The sequence below is a fragment of the Oncorhynchus gorbuscha genome, linkage group LG24, assembly GCF_021184085.1.
Source record: "Oncorhynchus gorbuscha isolate QuinsamMale2020 ecotype Even-year linkage group LG24, OgorEven_v1.0, whole genome shotgun sequence".
NCBI classification, from domain to species: Eukaryota; Metazoa; Chordata; class Actinopteri; order Salmoniformes; family Salmonidae; genus Oncorhynchus; species Oncorhynchus gorbuscha.
This window is the reverse complement of record NC_060196.1, coordinates 20,893,800-20,914,611: the sequence shown is the minus strand read 5'-3', so window position 1 is coordinate 20,914,611 and position 20,812 is coordinate 20,893,800. Positions and strand designations below refer to the sequence as shown.

Here is a 20,812-nt window from a genome sequence, read left to right as displayed (position 1 = left end):
CCATTTTAAGTGTTCATAATTATTTCTCTGTTTTGATAGATTCTCTTTACTTTACTTTTTTCTTATATATATATATATATATATATATATATATATATATATTATACGTTTCATTCAATGTATGGACAATAGAGTAGACTAAGTACAAGTCGCTGGAGCCACTTGATACCTCGCCCTATGATTGATAGCCACCCCCGTTGTCCTTGCTATCCGGGACCCTTGGGACGTCCCTGCCCCATTAAATTTCAAATGTTAATGGTAAGGTAATAGGTAATAGCTACTTTTAAGGTTTGCGTTGGGGTTTAGTTTAGGGACGTCCTAAGGACCCCATATTGCATTGCAAAACGGAACGCCTATGTGTGTCCATCCCTACCTCAGCGTTGAAAGTGGTCCGTTCTAGACTGCTCTATAACCTGAAATTAAAGAGGTGCTAAATTCAGAAATGAACAAATTAATTATATCATGTGTGCTATTTACTACACAAAATAAATCAGTTAAACTACACTTAAAATGATTGATAAGTGTGATTACGTATATTGTTAATCTAGATGCAGAAAGTGACTTTAATTAAGAAAACTCGTTTTAGGACAACCCTACTTTCCCTCTGACTTGTAATGTTCCCGGATGCGCGTCTCTCTTGCCAGGCCCTCTTTGTCCGGCGGCGATAGTAGGCCGTGATTAATATGGCAAAATGTGCATGTTTGTTTCAATTATTATTTTAAGCTGTACCACAAAAGAAAGCATATACCGTGTGAGGACTGGTATATCGGCAATGACACACTGGAGAGGTTCATATTAACGACTACAGAGCAAGCAACGGAGAAAGGGTATAGTTTGCTTCCCAATAATGCTAACAGGCTAGCTAGCTAACGTTAATCAACATTTTATTAACTAGAGACCGGTTATTTTGCGCCGCTGGCTATCATAGAGGGGAAATGTGTAAATTAACCAAATTGAATGTAGGTTATTCATTGTTATAAACCATAATCTACATGTAATCTATAAAAAAAAACATCGCTAACTAACGACTAATGTTACCCAAATGTGATAGCCAACGTTGCTATACAGCTAGCTAGCTTAATTGCTAACGTTACACATCTGTAAGTGATCATTTTTAGAGGGGGGTTGGGGGTGTTAAGTTTCATTCAGCCCGGCTCTTCATTTTGTACAAGCTGGCTGCTGAAAGTAACCCTGGCTAGCCACAGTTTTTGAGCATGTGTGTTGGCCAGCAAACCCCGTGACAGTTAGTGTGGGGAACAAGATATCGAGTTGTAAATTGCAAGGGAAGACGCACATTACTTATCTATCTATAGAAACTGTCCTCAAATCCAAAGACTGTTTGACTCCACATGCTAATATTGCTCGGGTCCAAATTCTCAAGACTATTCGTCATTTTACATTTTTCTTACATGATATGAACGGTGACATTGCACAGCACCAACAGTCATATTAATGGCTGCCGAATCGGGGAGACTCCTGGCGGGACAAGGCCAAGGAAAGCGAGGCAAAGGTAGGATTTTGATCATTATCCATCCATCCCGTCTGTCTCAGATCAGAACTAACCATTAGTTACCACTGCTGCAAATCCACGTGTCTACAGGACTGCAGTCAGTTGTTCTGTCTCATCGTTTCTGTCCTGCTACTCGCATGTCTTGCATGCTGGTAAATGGCCTGGTATTAACTTAATTTCTACATTCTCATGATGTCCATTATTTTCCTCTGTGTCTCATACTCAGCCAAACCTGGCATCTCTCTGCTTGGCTGTTCAACACTGAAATCAAATGAGTGTATTGGTTGCGAGTGATGCGATATACTTCTGTTTCGAGCAATCTATACATATTTACCCAGGATAAATTTACACAAGACACTAAGAAGGGTATGTTCAGCAATATGAGTTGTTTTTATCTATATATATATTTTTGTGGGTGTGCATCACATGGTAGATGGCTAGTAATGGCTGTTCAACAGTCTGATGGCCTGGTAATAGAAGCAGTTTTTATTGTCTTTGCTCTGATGCACCTGTCTGAAGGTAGCTGAGTGAACAGTCCGTGGCTTGGGTGACTGTGGTCCTCACCTCCACACACTGTCCTCATGCCAGTCAGTCAGGAATGTTGTCTCTGTCCACTCCTGGTTCTGGACTTTGATCTTTACATCTGGGTTCTGTGTTACAAATGTAAAGTCTTGCGTTGTATTTATTGCAATGTCAACATGGTTAATCTTCCCACTACTTACTCCAAACCCACCCTCACAAAAAGCATTTCTTAGGGAATGAGGGAATAATAGACCATGTGTATGTTAATCTGTAAACCGGAAAGATACTGCTTAGAATGCCCCTCTTATCTCTCCTGTTCTCCTCTTCCCCTCTTTAGGTGGACAAATGAAGAGCCCAGAGAAGAAGAAGAGGAAATCCAATGCTCAGGTAACGACTGCCTTGGCAATTCTGATCTGAAGACATTCTTCCTTAATGTAAACATGTTCGCCGTGTTTGACTGGTGGCCTTGTCTGGGAGAAGGTTTTACTTGTTGTGTTCACTTTTTCTTGTGCTGGTCTTGTGATTTGTTACACATTTAATCATGATCTAAACTCTTCAAGTTAATTTTTGTGGTAACATAGTTATTGTTACATCGATCAGTGGTTTCACTAGTTTACTATTCAACCATTCTACACTATATGTAGCTTCTCTGCTATTACCAAACTGACCTCATTCAATCTCAATAATCCGTTCTCTCTTGTCTCCACTCATTGTGTGTTTCAGGGGCCTGGTGGCGCGTTCTCCCACCTCTCTGAGTTTGCACCCCCTCCCACCCCCATGGTGGACCACCTGGTTGCCTCCAACCCTTTTGACGATGACTTTGGCCCCCCGTCACTGCCGTCCCGACCCGGTGGCGCTGGAGGTCCAGGAGGGGGTCCCTTCCTCCCCAGCCCCGGGGCAGGTGGAGGAGGAGGGCCTTATGGGGGTGGAGGCAGGATGGGCCCTGGGGGCATGGGCTTCATGGGGGGCCCCGGAGGACCTGTAGGAGGCCCTGGAGGTCCAGGTCGGAGACCGCCTTTCGGCCCAGGACCACCCAACGCAGGACCGCACCACCAGCTGGGCTTTGGAGGGATGCCTGGCTTCGGGGGTGGTGGGGGAGGTTTCCCAGGGCCTGGGGGTCCGTCGCAATTTAACATGCCCCCCAATTTCAGTCCCCCAATGCACCCTGGACCGGCGTTCAACCCCATGCTGTCCCCTGGTGGTATGGGGGGTCCTGGAGGAGGGGGGCCACCGCACCCTCGGTTTGGGATGCCCCCGCAGCAACAGCACGGACAGGGTGGGCACCCCTTCAACAGCCCCCCTTTAACAGGTGGCGGAGGCCCCAGGGGACCCCCCCATGGCCCCATGAACCCCATGGGGGGCATGCCTGGAGGGATGAACATGATGGGGGCCATGGGAGGTGGCCCAGGAGGAAACATGGGAGGGATGCCAAGTCTACCCCCTCAAGGACAGTTCCCTCCTTCACAAGATGGGCCCTACCCAGGCCCCAGCCCCCCCGGGTCCAGGAAATGAAGAGGGAAAGAACTTTGGTGGAGGTGGGCCCCAGTCTGGGCCTCCTCAGCAGCCTAACTTAAACTCCTCTGGTCCCCCAGGTCCCAACAACACTCCCCCCGGGCCTCCCAACTCTGGCCCTCCCCAGCCTGGAGGAGGCTTCCCTGGACACCCTGACCAGCATCCCAACCCCAACACAACCGGTCAGCCCCCCTCAGCACCGCCCCAGCCCAACCCTAACTCCTCCCCCACCGGCCCCCTCAACGGATCCCAGCCTCAGCAGGTGCCGCCAAATCAGCTGCAGGGGCCCAACTCTACCAACACCCCCTCTTCCAATAACCTGCCCCAGCAGCAGTCGACTCTGCCCAATTCTGCCCCTGGCTCCACCCCTTACAACCAGCAGAACAACACTCCTGGTGGATGCCCCATGCCCAATGCTCCCCCCAACTCTGCCCAGAACAACTTGACCAACAGCGGGGGCAACACCCCCGCCAGCAACCCTAACCCCCCTTCCAACTCCACTCCCAACACCCAGTCTCCACTGCCCCCCCGGCCCCGCCAACACTTCCACGGGCCCAGGCGCTGGTCCAGGAAAGCTGGGGGGCCCGGGAATGGTGTTCCCCTGTGGCTTCTGTCTGTCAGAGGTGCACGACGACCAGGATGCCATCTTGTGCGAGGCTTCGTGCCAGCGCTGGTTCCACCGTGACTGCACGGGCCTGACTGAGCCGGCCTACGGGCTGCTGACCCGGGAGAGCTCTGCCGTCTGGGCCTGCGACTTCTGCCTCAAAACCAAGGAGATCCAGGCTGTGTACGTCCGCCAGGGCCTGGGCCAGCTGGTGGCTGCCAATGAAGGCTGAGGAACAGGAGGCGGAGGAGGAGAGACTGGGAGGGCTGCAGGGGAAGAGACAATGACTGCTCTGATCTCTCTCGCCCAACCTTATCTGATAAGCCGTTTACAATGCCTAAATCTCTCTTTTACATACATAAAAACACTTACACCCACTGGACAGTTTATTGGGTACAGCGCCTCTTTCACGAAAACTGATCGCTCCTATAGACAATGAGTCATGTGGCTTGTTTTGTAAAGCAGGCAGACCAGCATCGAGTCATTCAGTTACTGTTCGATTGAATGTTAGAATGGGCAACACAAGTGACCTAAGCAAGTGACTTTGAGCGTAGTATGATTGTCGGTGCCAGGCGCACCGGATCCAGGATCACAGACTCCCTCCTGGGCTTTTCACGCACAACAGTGTCTAGGGTTTTACCAAGAATGATGTGACAAACAAAACATCCAGAATTGTGCAAGCTATCAGGTGGGCCACAAATAACGGTGCAGTACAACAGTGAAGTGCAGAATGGCATCTCGGAACCCACAACTCATCAAACCTTGTCGAGGATGGGCTGTTGCAGCAGATGACCACACCGGGTTCCACTCCTATCAGCTAAAAACAAAAAGAAGCGGCTTCAGTGGGCAAGTGAACACCAACATTGGAAAATTGAGTGGAAAAACATTGCATGGAACATTCAGGCTGTTCTGGAAGCAAAGCTGTGTCTGACCCGGTACTAGATGTGTGTACCTAATAAACTGGCTAGTGAGTACATGAAGCACTTTTAGTGACTCTTTTGGACTGAACAACTGATTTCCCCGTACATGACAATGCCCTGTCCACATTACCCCCCCCCAGACATTTGGCCTGGCGACAAGCAAAGCAAAGCACTGACACCAACACACTACCTCATACTTTGTGACTGACCAACACAGACCCCTCACTGACAGACTGACTGACCCCTGGTGGGAGCATGGTCATCTTACACACACATACATACCTGGTTTTGACCCAGAGCAGATGAATCCAAAGGAGACCCAGGCCACTCCTCAATGTACTAGACTGTCCTCCCACCCACACCTCCAGAGAGAAAAGAATGGCACCACAGAAAAATTTGTAGATATGCAGCCTGAACGTTTGCCCAAAACACGCCTCTGTCCATCTTGGAATGCAGGAGAATCAACCAATGAACAAAAAAATGTAATTATATAATGTCTTGGTTATGTCAATGGACTTTTTGTTTTTATACATTGAATCAACCATTTTTATATCTCCTTCACTGGACACAGAAGTTGTGATATCAGTGCTGTTGGATGGTGTTGGCATAGCTACAAGTAGTGACATCATGGTCATATCCAATGTGTGTACTAGTCTTTTGGGAATGCATGTGAACAAATGCAGTAACTTTGTCCAATCTGTTTTTATTTGTAATTTGGTCTCTGCTAGAGGCCTCGAAGTAGACCAAATAACAGAGCAAATAATATCAATGTTCATATTATTGTCATGTCAGGTGTTTGTAATTTTCCTTCTTAAAAAAAAAAAAAAACATTCTGTCCAAGTTGCCTTTTTGTCACCCCATTCATTTTTTTGTACTGCTATCTGCTGTATAATAATGTGCTCTACTCAGGCGCCCTCTGGTGGGAACCTGAGGGACTGACCAGCAGCCCACACAGTGTGGGAAAGATACTGAACTCTGAAGAAGTAAAGAGAATTGTTTTTGTACTCGCCCTTGTCAAATCTTTTTATTTGTGGCTTTTGTTGTATTAAACATGGGGATACACTAAACCTGCTAAAACCGATATGCTGCTACTCTAGTCTAGTTACTTCAAATTGTCTAATGGCAGTACCAGGGTTGAGTCATTTCCCTTTCAAATCAGTCAATTCAGGTAGTAAACTGAAATATACATTTTTCTCAATTTTTTTTCCCTATACGATGACATCTATCCGTGGGAATACTTTGGAACAGATTCCCAAAATTAAAATGTTTTCCTTAGTCTTATGTCCAACAATTGTTTGTAAAGTTGTTTTGCTCAGAGAACTTGTGGGGCCAAATAAAACCACCTGCAGGCCGCCAGTACGAGAACCCAGCCCTAGGCAGATGGGTTGCCTCCCGCAATGTTACGACATTAAGTGCTGTTGCCCTAGGTCTGGGATTTCTGTGAGTGATTTGAGTGAATATATATTTTTACCCAAACCCTGAACGTTACTGACCAACCCTCGCATGAGCATTGATAACCATTATGCCATTTCCATCCTTCAGTGTCTATCATGGGGATTATATCCATCTAAATGCACTCTCTTATTAACAATCCAACGGAACTTATTTTTGGTGATAGGTGAGCTATGAAGAAATGTCATCATGTTAAAGAGATTTGTTTATTAAGTAGTCTTGTCTATGGGCCAGGAGAAACTGCACTCCAACAACTATATTACCAGTCATGACCAAAAACTAAATGAACCCTTAGTTGCATTCACGCAAATATCACCTCAAATCCATACCTGATATGGTCACAGGGGAACTGCAACCGTATCAAATCAGATTGCATTTGTCACATGCGCCGAATACAACGGTATATACCTTGCTGACAAGCCCTTAACCAACAATGCTTCGAGAAGGAAAAAATAGACAAAGAATATAAATAATAAACAGCAGCAGTAAAATAACAATAGTGAGGCTATATACAGGAGGTACCAGTACAGAGTCGATTTGTGGGGGCACGGGTTAGTCAAGGTAGTTGAGGTAATATGTACACATAGAGTTAAAGTGACCATGCATAGATAAACAGAGTAGCAGCAGTGTAAAACAGGTGTCTGGGTAGCCCTTTGATTAGCTGTTCAGGAGTCTTATGGCTTGGGTGTAGAAGCTGTTATGAAGCCATTTGGACCTGGACTTGGTGCTCCGGTACTGTTTGCTGTGCGGTAGCAGATAGAACAGTATGATTAGGGTGGCTGGAGTCTTTAACAATTTTTAGGGCCTTCCTCTGACACCGCCTGGTATGGAGGTCCTGGATGGCAGGAAGCTTGACCCCAGTGAGGTACTGGGCCATACGCACTACCCTCTGTAGTGCCTTTCGGTCGGAGGCCGAGCAGTTGCCATACCAGGCAGTTATGCAACCAGTGCTCTCGATGGTGCAGCTGTAGAACCTTTTGAGGATCTGAGGACCCATGCCAAATCTTTTCAGTCTCCTGAGGGGGAATAGGTTTTGTCGTGCCATCTTCACGACTGTCTTGGTGTGTTTGGACCATGATAGTTTTTTGGTGATGTGGACACCAATGAACTTGAAGCTCTCAAACTGCTCCACTGCAGTCCCGTCGATGAGAAAGGTCTTCCTTTTCCTGTAGTCCACAACCATCTCCTTTGTCTTGATCACGTTGAGGGAGAGGTTGTTGTCCTGGCACCACATGGCCAGGTCTCTGACCTCCCCATAGGCTGTCTCATCGTTGTTGGTGATCAGGCCTACCACTGTTGTGTCATCAGCAAACTTGACAATGGTGTTGGAAGTCATGCCTGGCCAATCAGTCACGAGTGAATAGGGACAGGGCCCCTGTGTTGAGCATCAGTGTGGCAGATGTGTTGTTACCTACCCTTACCACCTGGGGGCAGCCTTTCAGGAAGTCCAGGATCCAGTAGCAGTGGTAGGTGTTTAGTCCCAGGGTCCTTAGCTTTGTGATGAGTTTTGAGGGCACTATGGTGTTGAACGCTGTGCTGTAGTCAATGAATAGCATTCTCATATATTCTCATCCTTTTGTCCAGGTGGGAAAGGGCAGTGTTGAGTGCAATAGAGATTGCATCATCTGTGGGGTTGGTATGCAAATTGGAGTGGGTCTAGGGTTTCGGGGATAATGGTGTTGATGTGAGCCTTGACCAGCCTTTCAAAGCACTTCATGGCTACAGGCAGGTTACCTTAGTGTTCTTGGGCACAGGGACGATGGCGGTCTGCTTGAAACATGTTGTTATAACCGACTCAGTCATGGACAAGTAGAAAATGTTAGTGAAGACACTTTTATGTTTAACTAGGCAAGTCAGTTAAGAACAAATTCTTATTTACAATGACGGCCTAGGAACAGTGGGTTAACTGCCTTGTTCAGGGGCAGAACAACAGATTTTTACCTTGTTAGCTCAGTGATTCGATCTATTAACTTTTCTGTTACTGGCCCAATGCGCTAACCACCTGCCGCCCCAATTTACCAGATGGTCAGCGCATGCTCGGAGTACAGGACACTTTATATCATTTTGTAGCGTAAACACGCATGTTAAGCTCCTGCCAGATTTCTCCTGTAGTATTCAACTGTGATATTTAATTACAATATGAATTGTGATCAATCAATGGTCATTGGTGATCAATAAATTATTATATATCTCTAGACTATCTGAGAATAGCCCTACAACATTCTTTAGTCTAATGCAAATGAACCGCATTAATGTACTCATGTAGCCTATAGCAACTTGAGCCATGGAGCGCAAATAGGCGTGAAATATCCGTAATAGATAGACCCTTGATTGGCAGCACTGTCCCGCCGATATAGAAAAGACCTTACATTTAATATGCGCCGCGCCAATCGGCTTGTTTCGAGGGCGGGGTGATATTATCTGACGTAGCCTACTGGCAAACAGGTTGCTTTAGCGGCGGCAGCAGCAGCCGGAGCAGGAGGAGTTTGTTCATGTCTGCAGTGTATTGTGAAACATATTCTGGGATGCAACACGGCAAGTGAGCACACGCATCTCTTGATAATCGAAGGGTACTTTAGACGTCGCTTCTGATATCTCGCCTGGACCTTCCTCCATTCTAGCAGGTAGGCGACAGTAGAGTATAACAACGCGCCTGCATTCAGCGACGCTACTTATTTTCTCCAGTATCTGCGTTAGAGACGTCAACGATAGCCTACCCATCGCCGACATTTATAACGCGCATATACTGGGGTAGCCTACTTATTATTTGCTTAGATTATTGTCTATTTGTTATTGGCGTCGGTCGGGGCCAGTAAAGGAACGTCAAAGGGAATTGTTGAATCGTTCGTATTAAATAGCCTCTCTGCATTTCGCTGATCAGCGTTTTGGAGAGCGAGCGTTCATTTGGGATAAGCACAGAGAGGGGGACACCTGTGGCTTTGTGGTGCGTTGGCAGCAGTCTTACTTATACTCCGCTTTTCCTGGCCACAACTACAGAGTGTTATAGAAATCGTATTATCGCGCTGTAATTGTATGCATATTGACACGTAGCCTATAAACTGCATATCGGGGTCGATAGGCAATAGCAGCCTACCCTGAGCATTTTGTAGATAGAATAGTGAACACATCTCCGTGTAGGTTAGGTTAGATAGAGTAGGTCGCAAGTGTTACGTGATATCTGGTCATATTCGAGTATCTTTCCGCTTCTCTTGTGGTCATCGTGGCACGCATCCCTAGTTTCGTTCACACAGATACTGGGTGGGTGTGACGCAATTAATTCGATGAGGTCAGGTGACAGTCTTTAGGCCCTCAATAATGCTTATATTATTTGTCATAGGCCTATAATATAAACATCATTTTTATATATATCTAAAAGCAACTCTGCTAAATAATAAGCTACGTGTTGATGTTCTGAGGAAATTTGAGAAAATATTTCAGTTTTCCTAATTACCAGAGTTTGCGTGTATTTATTCCTGTCACCTTATAAAGATTTTGAACATGAAAATAATTCAGGTCAAATTAAGTTAGGCCTACTCTGTATGTTAACAATTACTCCTCTGAAGTTTACCTTTTTAATATGGCAGCAGAGAACAAGGCTGACATTTTACGTATTCCCAACCAATAGTGTTTTTAGTTTGTTTCTTTGCGTTGAACGTTTTAAAAACGTATTTGATACATAACGTCGCTGCTACCATCTCTTATGACCGAAAATAACTTCTGGGCATCAGAACTGTGATTACTCCCCAGGACTGGCAGAATCCTTATTTTCCTTTATTGAGTCGACAAGCCCGACGTGAATGATATACTGCTTCCCCGGGAACAGGCCCAGACCAGATCCTGTCATTTGCATGAAGAGAAAGCAGAGAAAATGGGGCCAGGGGGCGAGCTGCCTTCTGAGAATTCGTAGGAGATCGAATAAACCCCCACTTCCTTCCATTCTGCTAGCTAATGTGCAATCTTTGGAAAATAAAATTGATGACCTACGCAGAAAATTAAACAACGACTGGAACATTCAAAACTGTAATATCTGATGCTTCATGGAGTCGTGGCTGAACAAGGAAATTATCAACATGGCTGGCTGGTTATACTCTGTATTGGCAGGACAGAACAGTGGCGTCTGGTAAGACGAGGGGCGGCTGACTATATTTTTGTAAATAACAGCTGATGGATGACATCTAAGGAAGTCTCAAGGTTTTGCTCGTCTGAGGTAGAGTATCTCATTATAAGCTGTAAAACTGTAGGTAGATGGTGTGGTCATCTGTATTTATTTGTAGCTGTCTACATACCACCACAGACTGATGCTGGCACTAAGACCGCACTGAATGAGCTGTATTCTGTGTGGTGCCAGGACATCTCCCTCAACTTGATCAAGAGGAGCAGGTTGAGAGCTTCAAGTTCCTTGGTCTCCACATCACCAACAAACTAGAATGGTCCGAGCACACCAAGACAGTCGTGAAGAGGGCACAAAAAATATATTCTCCCTCAGGAGATTGAAAAGATTTGTCACGAGTCCTCAGATCCTCAAAAGGTTCTTACAGCTGCACCATCGAGAGTATCCTGCCTGGTATGGCAACTTTTTGGCCTCCGACCGCAAGGCACTACAGAAGGTAGTGCATACGGCCCAGTACATCACTGGGGCTAAGCTTTCTGCCATCCAGGACCTTCCTTTGACATCCAGGAGATGTCAAAGGAAGGCCCTAAAAATTGTCAGACTCCAGCCATCCTAGACACAGACTGTTCTCTCTGCTACCCCACGGCGGTACCTGAGCGCCAAGTCTAGGTCCAAGATGCTTCTAAACAGTTTCAAACCCCAAGCCATAAGACTCCTGAACATCTAATCAAATGGCTACCCAGACTATTTGCATTACCCCCCCCCCCTTTACATGGCTGCTACTCTGTTGTGATTATCTATGCGATGTCACATAACTCTACCTACATGTACATATTACCTCAACTAACCGGTGCCCCCGCACATTGACTCTACCGGTACCCCCCTGTGTATAGTCTAACTATTGTTATTTTACTGCTGCTCTTTAATTACTTGTTACCTTTATTTCTTATTCTTACTCATGTATATATATTTTTAAACGGCATTGTTGGGTAAGGTTAGGGGTCCCGCTACAACTTCTTGTGAAACTGGAGGGTGCGCAATTCAAATAAATAATCATACATTTGATGGATTTTAAACATTTATGTCTTATATCGGCTGAAAGCTTAAATTCTCGTTAATCTAACTGCTAAATCCGATTTTACAGTAGCTGTGTCCCTCTACCAAAACGTTTATTCCTTATTCGTTTATGAAGTTACAAGCCTGAAACCTTGAACATAGACTGCTGACACCCTGTGCCATATGAATTGCATCCAGGGAGTGTTATGTGTTACATTATTTTAACACTTCTACAAACTTATTCAAAGTGTTTTCTTTCCAATGGTACCAATTGTATGCATATCCTGAGCATCATCAGGCAGGAAGTGGAGAAAAAGGGACCTAGCCCTAAGAATTTTAAGTAAGTAATAATTTCACTGTAGGGTCTATTGTATTCGGCGCATGTGACAAAGATTTGATTTGTTGGTGTAGCCTGTATTATAACATAGTTTCCCTGTGAACATTCACCACAAGACTTCACTATCACTTGGATATGATGATACCTGTGTCCTCTTCTAATCTTCCTTTCGTATATCTTCCAATCTGATTGGAGAATAGGTGGCTAGGGTGAAGGGTTGCTACCAGTAGGCTATATTTTAACACAAATTCTAAGCAAATTGTGTTAATAGAGCAGAACTTGGCCTAAAACCTGTGCTTAAGGGCTGACATTCATAGCTCAATAGAAAGTGTATGGTTTAACAGATATGTAGAGCTACAATGAGAAACTGGTTAAACCGATACGTAGAGCTACAATGTGAAATTTCACTGCAATGTTGTTTTACGCAACCCAGCCTGCCCATCCCACTTTGTCCAAAATCATTCTCTCCCAGTACTGAAGTAGTGTGAACAGTATTGATTGACAATATGGTTGTCATGGTTGAAGAACACTGCTAGATCAATATGTTCAATTGTGCTAAAGTGGTTCCAGAGTGAAACCAAAAGGCATATTTCGAGGACCTCTGAATATAAGTAGTGATGAGATTAGATCATTGCTTCCTGGGTCGAATCTAGATTTGTTTTGTCTTACCTGGCTTCATAGTAACATTTTAATTAATATGATTGATTGTTCCTGGATACAAATGTTTTAAAGAGAGCGAACCACTGGGAGAGGAGGGGGGGGGGGGGGGTTTGATGTACATAAAGGACTCCATTAAGTGTGAAGAAGTGAGCTGCCTATGGAATGTCTTGGTGTAAATGTGTTCCTGTCATCACAAATGCATTTTTATATTCTAGTTGTGTTTAATCCCCCTGAATGTGATGTACAATATTATGCCAAATTAGAAGAACTACTTAAATATCTTAAATCCCAGTCTGCATGGCTGGTTTTTGGTGACTTCAATATCAACTGGATGGATAACCCTGGCAAAAATAGGCTTAAAGCAGTCATCATAACAACTAAATTCCTGTCAAATGGTTCATGGGCCCACCAGAAATAGCCAGGCAAATATCTCATATTCACAAACTGAGCGCATCGAATAACAAAAACAAAAACAAATTGGTGCACCCCCCCCCCACACACACACACACACACTTTTTATCATTGGAATATGATCCATAACGTGGCAACTGTGTGCTTTAGGACCATGTGGATGCCTCCGAGCGGTTGTCTTTAAACATGTCAAAGTGATGTAATAGCTTCAGAAGCTTCTGATATCAGTTGAGTCAATTGGAGGGGTAGCTGTGGATGTATTTCAAGGCCTGACTTCAAACTCCGTGCCTCTTTGCTTGACATCATGGGAAAATCAAAAGATATCGGCCAATAACTCAGAAAATAATTGTAGACCTCCACAAGTCTGGTTCATCCTTGGTACCTTCAGGCGTGTGGAAATTGCTCCCATGTTCATCTGTACAAACAATAGTACGCAAGTGTAAACCCCATGGGACCACGCAGCTGTCATACCGCTCAGTGCGAAAAGTGCAACTCAATCCCAGAACAGCAAAGGACCTTGTGGAGATACATTTGTACATGTTTTTTTCTTCCAGTATCTATATCCACAGTAAAACGAGCCCTATATCGACATAACCTGAAAGGCCGCTCAGCAAGGAAGGAGCTACTGCTCCAAAACCACTGTTTAAAAAAAAGCTACTGTTTGCAGCTGCACATGGGGACAAAGATGGTACTTTTGGAGAAATGTCCTCTGGTTTAATGAAACAAAAATAGAACTGTTTGGCTGTAATGACCATGTTTGGAGGAGAAAGGGGAGGCTTGCAAGCTGAAGAACACCATCCAAACCGTGAAGCATTGGGGTGGCAGCATCATTTACATTTACATTACATTTAAGTCATTTAGCAGACGCTCTTATCCAGAGCGACTTACAAATTGGTGCATTCACCTTATGACATCCAGTGGAACAGCCACTTTACAATAGTGCATCTACATATTTTAAGGGGGGGGGGGGGTGAGAAGGATTACTTTATCCTATCCTAGGTATTCCTTAAAGAGGTGGGGTTTCAGGTGTCTCCGGAAGGTGGTGTTTGACTCCGCTGTCCTGGCGTCGTGAGGGAGTTTGTTCCACCATTGGGGAGCCAGAGCAGCGAACAGTTTTGACTGGGCTGAGCGGGAACTGTACTTCCTCAGTGGTAGGGAGGCGAGCAGGCCAGAGGTGGATGAACGCATTGCCCTTATTTGGGTGTAGGGCCTGATCAGAGCCTGGAGGTACTGAGGTGCCGTTCCCCTCACAGCTCCGTAGGCAAGCACCATGGTCTTGTAGCGGATGCGAGCTTCAACTGGAAGCCAGTGGCGAGAGCGGAGGAGCGGGGTGACGTGAGAGAACTTGGGAAGGTTGAACACTAGACGGGCTGCGGCGTTCTGGATGAGTTGTAGGGGTTTAATGGCACAGGCAGGGAGCCCAGCCAACAGCGAGTTGCAGTAATCCAGACGGGAGATGACAAGTGCCTGGATTAGGACCTGCGCCGCTTCCTGTGTGAGGCAGGATTGTACTCTGCGGATGTTGTAGAGCATGAACCTACAGGAACGGGCCACCGCCTTGATGTTAGTTGAGAACGACAGGGTGTTGTCCAGGATCACACCAAGGTTCTTAGCGCTCTGGGAGGAGGACACAATGGAGTTGTCAACCGTGATGGCGAGATCATGGAACGGGCAGTCCTTCCCCCGGGAGGAAGAGCAGCTCCGTCTTGCCGAAGTTCAGCTTGAGGTGGTGATCCGTCATCCACACTGATATGTCTGCCAGACATGCAGAGATGCGATTCGCCACCTGGTCATCAGAAGGGGGGAAAGGAGAAGATTAATTGTGTGTCGTCTGCATAGCACTGATAGGAGAGACCATGTGAGGTTATGACAGAGCCAAGTGACTTGGTGTATAGCGAGAATAGGAGAGGGCCTAGAACAGAGCCCTGGGGGACACCAGTGGTGAGAGCGCATGGTGAGGAGACAGATTCTCGCCACGCCACCTGGTAGGAGCGACCTGTCAGGTAGGACGCAATCAAGCGTGGGCCACGCCGGAGATGCCCAACTCGGAGAGGGTGGAGAGGAGGATCTGATGGTTCACAGTATCGAAGGCAGCCGATAGATCTAGAAGGATGAGAGCAGAGGAGAGAGAGTTAGCTTTAGCGGTGCGGAGCGCCTCCGTGATACAGAGAAGAGCAGTCTCAGTTGAATGACTAGTCTTGAAACCTGACTGATTTGGATCAGAAGGTCATTCTGAGAGAGATAGCGGGAGAGCTGACCAAGGACGGCACGTTCAAGAGTTTTGGAGAGAAAAGAAAGAAGGGATACTGGTCTGTAGTTGTTGACATCGGAGGGATCGAGTGTAGGTTTTTTCAGAAGGGGTGCAACTCTCGCTCTCTTGAAGACGGAAGGGACGTAGCCAGCGGTCAGGGATAAGTTGATGAGCGAGGTGAGGTAAGTGAGAAGGTCTCCGGAAATGGTCTGGAGAAGAGAGGGGATAGGGTCAAGCGGGCAGGTTGTTGGGCGGCCGGCCGTCACAAGACGCGAGATTTCATCTGGAGAGAGAGGGGAGAAAGAGGTCAGAGCACAGGGTAGGGCACTGTGAGCAGAACCAGCGGTGTCGTTTGACTTAGCAAACGAGGATCGGATGTCGTCGACCTTCTTTTCAAAATGGTTGACGAAGTCATCTGCAGAGAGGGAGGAGGGGGGGGGGAGGGGGAGGATTCAGGAGGGAGGAGAAGGTGGCAAAGAGCTTCCTAGGGTTAGAGGCAGATGCTTGGAATTTAGAGTGGTAGAAAGTGGCTTTAGCAGCAGAGACAGAGGAGGAAAATGTAGAGAGGAGGGAGTGAAAGGATGCCAGGTCCGCAGCGAGGCGAGTTTTCCTCCATTTCCGCTCGGCTGCCCGGAGCCCTGTTCTGTGAGCTCGCAATGAGTCGTCAAGCCACGGAGCGGGAGGGGAGGACCGAGCCGGCCTGGAAGATAGGGGACATAGAGAGTCAAAGGATGCAGAAAGGGAGGAGAGGAGGGTTGAGGAGGCAGAATCAGGAGATAGGTTGGAGAAGGTTTGAGCAGAGGAAAGAGATGATAGGATGGAAGAGGAGAGAGTAGCGGGGGAGAGAGAGCGAAGGTTGGGACGGCGCGATACCATCCGAGTAGGGGCAGTGTGGGAAGTGTTGGATGAGAGCGAGAGGGAAAAGGATACAAGGTAGTGTTCGGAGACTTGGAGGGGAGTTGCAATGAGGTTAGTGGAAAAACAGCATCTAGTAAAGATGAGGTCGAGCGTATTGCCTGCCTTGTGAGTAGGGGGGGAAGGTGAGAGGGTGAGGTCAAAAGAGGAGAGGAGTGGAAAGAAGGAGGCAGAGAGGAATGAGTCAAAGGTAGACGTGGGGAGGTTAAAGTCGCCCAGAACTGTGAGAGGTGAGCCGTCCTCAGGAAAGGAGCTTATCAAGGCATCAAGCTCATTGATGAACTCTCCGAGGGGACCTGGAGGGCGATAAATGATAAGGATGTTAAGCTTGAAAGGGCTGGTAACTGTGACAGCATGAAATTCAAAGGAGGCGATAGACAGATGGGTAAGGGGAGAAAGAGAGAATGACCACTTGGGAGAGATAAGGATCCCGATGCCACCACCCCGCTGACCAGAAGCTCTCGGGGTGTGCGAGAACACGTGGTTCATGTTCATCATGTTGTGGGGGTGCTTTGCTGCAGGAGGGACTGGTGCACTTTACAAAATAGATGGCTTCATGAGGAAGGAAAATTATGTGGCGATATTGATGCAACATCTCAAGACATCAGTCAGGAAGTTAAAGCTTGGTTGCAAATGGGTCCTCCAAATGGACAATAGCCCCAAGCATACTTCCAAAGTTGTGGCAAAATGGCTTAAGGACAACTAAGTCAAGGTATTGGAGTGGCCATCACAAAGCCCTGACCTCAATCCAATAGAAAATCTGTGGGCAGAACAGGAAAAAGCATGTGCGAGCAAGAAGGCCTTCAAACTTGACTCAGTTACACCAGCTCTGTCATGAGGAATGGGCCAACATTCACCCAACTTATTGTGGGAAGCTTGTGGAAGGCTACCCAAAACGTTTGACCCAAGTTAAACAATTTATAGGCAATGCTACCAAATACTAATTGAGTGTATGTGAACTTCTGACCCACTGGGAATGTGATGAAATAAATAAAAGCTGAAATAAATAATTCTCTCCTATTATTCTGACATTTCACATTCTTAAAATAAAGTGGTGATCCTAACTGACCTAAGACATGGAATTTTTCTAGGATTAAATGTAAGGAATTGTGAAACTGAGTTTAAATGTATTTGGCTAAGGTATATGTAAACTTCTGACTTCAACTGTATGTTGTGGTCTTGTGAAGGCTGGCTGAATTCTGGCAAAGAGTATGTTCTTTGCTCAGCATGTCCACCGGTTCTCACTTATCCCTGTTTTTGTTTGCTGGGAAATGTTGATACTGGAGATCCGAACTGTCTTCGGTCAGTTAGGATCACCACTTTATTTTAAGAATGTGAAATGTCAGAATAATAGTGATTTATTTATGCAATTATCAGAATAAACTGTACAACCTAGCATTTATGTTCGCTATTAAATGAATTGCCATTGATTGGAAGGTTGGTTATCCTCCCACAATGCATGGAAGAAATAGAAAGTTATGTACAGTATCACTAGATTTTGTTTTTACAATTAAGGGTATACTGTGCAACTTTCATAAGGTCTGGCTGGATTCCTTATATGGAATACTGTGCAACAAAAGGAGTCTGTATTGAAGACATGCCCACGTCAGTGGTGATACCTATTTACGCAGTCACTAGCTACTGGGCTGCTCAGTCCTGGCCCTGGGAGTCTGCTGTACTGTTGTCACTCTCTGGCCTTGGCCTAACACACCTGAAACCAATGAATGTTTCACTAAGATCCTAAAGCTGATTGGGGTGTGTTGGGTTGGGGCAGGACTGGGTGACCCAGCTATAGTGTGTGTGCAAGTAAAAATAACTATACAGTACTGTTAGGCCTATGTTATGAATTATATGGAGGATGTACTGTTAATGGGGATGTGTTTTTTCACTCATCAGAAGACTACAATGTCTTCAATTAAAATTGTTTTGACCTAAATCAGGGATTGTGCATGGCACAATCATCCTCCAGATGGTAGTCAATCACATCCTTTTCCCACTGAGCTTTGTCGATTAGCGCCTGATAAATTCAGGGCAGCAATGTTATTGAGAGCAGTAAGCAACATATTTGCACATTCTCCATGGCTAACGTTATATTTTTCGAAAAACTGCAGTAGAAAGGATTATGTATGCATAACGGGCAGCTCATTTTATAGACCCGATGCTACACCGCAGACCAATCTGAAACTCATCTCTCGGCATGTCCAGCCCACTCTTGATCTCAGCCAATCATGGAAGGTCCCTTTTTCTTTGGCTAAACCAACTAGGCTCTGAATTCTTATTTTTTTCACCCATTTTTTTTTCTCTCCCCAATTTCGTGGTATCCAATTGGTAGTAGTTACAGTCTTGTACCGATGGCATAAAAATGTAATAAGGCACATGAAAGTTCACATGTTCAAGAAGGCATTTCTTCCAAAAAACGCATTTTTATAACTATTATTTTACGTTCAAATGGCTCCTGTGAAGTTGTGACTTGAGACATATGCCTAGTTTCCTGAAACAGGTCACATATCAATTAATGTTGTAATGAAATGATTACCTCCTATAGGACAAATTGTCAATAAGTATCAAGAAGGTGGAAAGGTACTCATGGGAAAGCACAACTGCCCTGGGCCCGGTTTCCCAAATGCATCTTAAAGCTAATTTCATTGTTAGAACCATAGGATCCTTAAATTGCTTCACTCCGAGATCAGTGTAGGTAGTGTAGAAAATGATGCTTCAAGATTAGAAGTAGGTCATGCAGAGTTCTTGAGAAATTTAATTAGGCACAGGATTTTTAAAGTAATTTGTGACATTGGTCAGGCCTCACCCACCTGATAAATCTGTCAATAAGAACTACAGTTTCCAGAGAGGTGGAAAAGGGCGCTCTGACGGTCATGGAATTTTGGCCTGCCAAATGACCATGGACCGTAATAACCATTTTGAATAGCAAAAAGGCACACACTTTATCCTCTCCTCTGCTCCTGACTGCATATGCTGCCATATGACGAGAACGGGCATCCTCATTCAGGCCGATGGCTTAATGGGTGGACTGGCGGCCATTGTGAGTGTACCCATTGGAGCAAAGAAGGAAGTAAAATATGTGTTGTGATTCAGAGCTACCAACTCTCACACATTGGCCATGAGACACGCATTTGACTCTTCATGCTCCCACTCCACACCTCTTCTATCTCACACATTGAAAGTACTGCTTTTAGTTGTCAAATTAGTCCATTGTCAATGCGTACATTTTTCAACCTGCAAGTGTAATCATATTTGAAATCTGATTTGCATACTTTGTAAATTAATTGCGGCTGTATTTTTCCAGCCATTCATCATGGACAGTTAAATAAATCATACAAATAATAATTGGATATTAAATGCACCAGGCCTCCATTGTGCACAACTCAAACGCATATTTTATTTATGTAGAGTAAGAAAATGGCAACGATTTTCAACTAGTAGGCACAAACTGTATGAATATTGAAATTCATTAGATTTTTCTTGAAGGATGGGAGATTTTATTGTTTTTTTGTTGGGAGAAATTGTGGTAACAAGAATGCTTTCAAACACCCAGCACTTGGGAAACGTAGATCAGCGTTCCCAAAATGTTTGACCAAGACGAATGCAATCTGTGATTTGGTTACCCACTGCCATCAACCATTTAATATTATAGTTTCCTGTGCAGAGCCTTGGTGTAGTGCTAACAATCTCCGGCACATGTCACATACAACTTTCCACCTGAGGACCGGGAACAATCCCTACTTCCAACCACTGTTTCTCCCATTTGCCTGTCTCCCCATCTCATGTGAACGACCATCTCAATCTGGTCTTACATTTTAATTTGTCTTTTTTTTAACCTTTGATTAAAGTAGAAACTTGTGTGTCGGTTCTTCTAGATAGCTATAATGAACCGGCATATCCCAACTCGTACTACTACCAATGCAAACATTGTCATAGCTGTTGTATGCATGTGCAGGTAGCTAAAGGGCTAACCAACTAGGTTCAATGTTAGCCAGCTAACATTAGGCTGTAACTAGCCATGCAAATGGTTTCTGATTTGAATAATTATTACTACACAGATCATACAAGTAGCTAGTCAGCAAGCTGACTTTTGCTAGCTAACAGTCAGTGCACTTGAATTTGCAATGAAAATATCTGACAAAATTAGAAATGTAATCTGACAATGTAGCTAGCCAGACTGGAACCATTGTGTTGTAGCCAGTGATGTCCAGTCACTCCGGTTGTATTTATAATGGATCCCCATTAGCTGCTACCGAGACAGGGTACAGAAAAATTAAGGCAGTTATACAATTTAAAAAAACATTACATTCATAACATTTCACAGCACACTGTGTTCCCTCAGGCCCTACTCCACTACCACATATCTACAACACAAAATTCATGTTGACATCTGTATAGTTTGTATGTTATCGTGTGTGCATGTGTTTTGTGTTGCTTCACAGTCCCCGCTGTTCCATAAGGTGTGTATTTATCTGTTTTTTTGTCTGTTTTCTACTGCTTGCATCAGTTACCTGATGTGGAATAGAGTTCCATGTAGTCATGGCTCTATGT

The 20,812-nt window shown here is 45.3% G+C and overlaps 1 protein-coding gene and 1 pseudogene across 5 annotated transcripts in view; both read left to right on the top strand.

Moving 5' to 3' along the window:
* Positions 1-618: 618 nt before the first annotated feature.
* LOC124013079 lies at positions 619-6,072 on the top strand (annotated as a pseudogene). The gene is made up of 4 exons (XR_006834809.1): positions 619-827; positions 1,436-1,510; positions 2,370-2,419; positions 2,756-6,072. The product of XR_006834809.1 is annotated as a pygopus homolog 2-like (transcript).
* A 2,886-nt stretch (positions 6,073-8,958) lies between these two features.
* Positions 8,959-20,812, top strand: part of cgnb (cingulin b) — a 53,433-nt gene continuing 41,579 nt past the window's right edge. For 2 of the 4 annotated variants that reach the window (XM_046326408.1, XM_046326406.1), the window contains exon 1: positions 8,959-9,144. The gene's annotated coding sequence lies outside the window, so the exon portion shown is untranslated. Of the gene's footprint in view, positions 9,145-11,985; positions 12,028-20,812 lie in introns of all 4 variants that reach the window. The other 2 variants (XM_046326407.1, XM_046326409.1) reach the window with 2 other exon arrangements.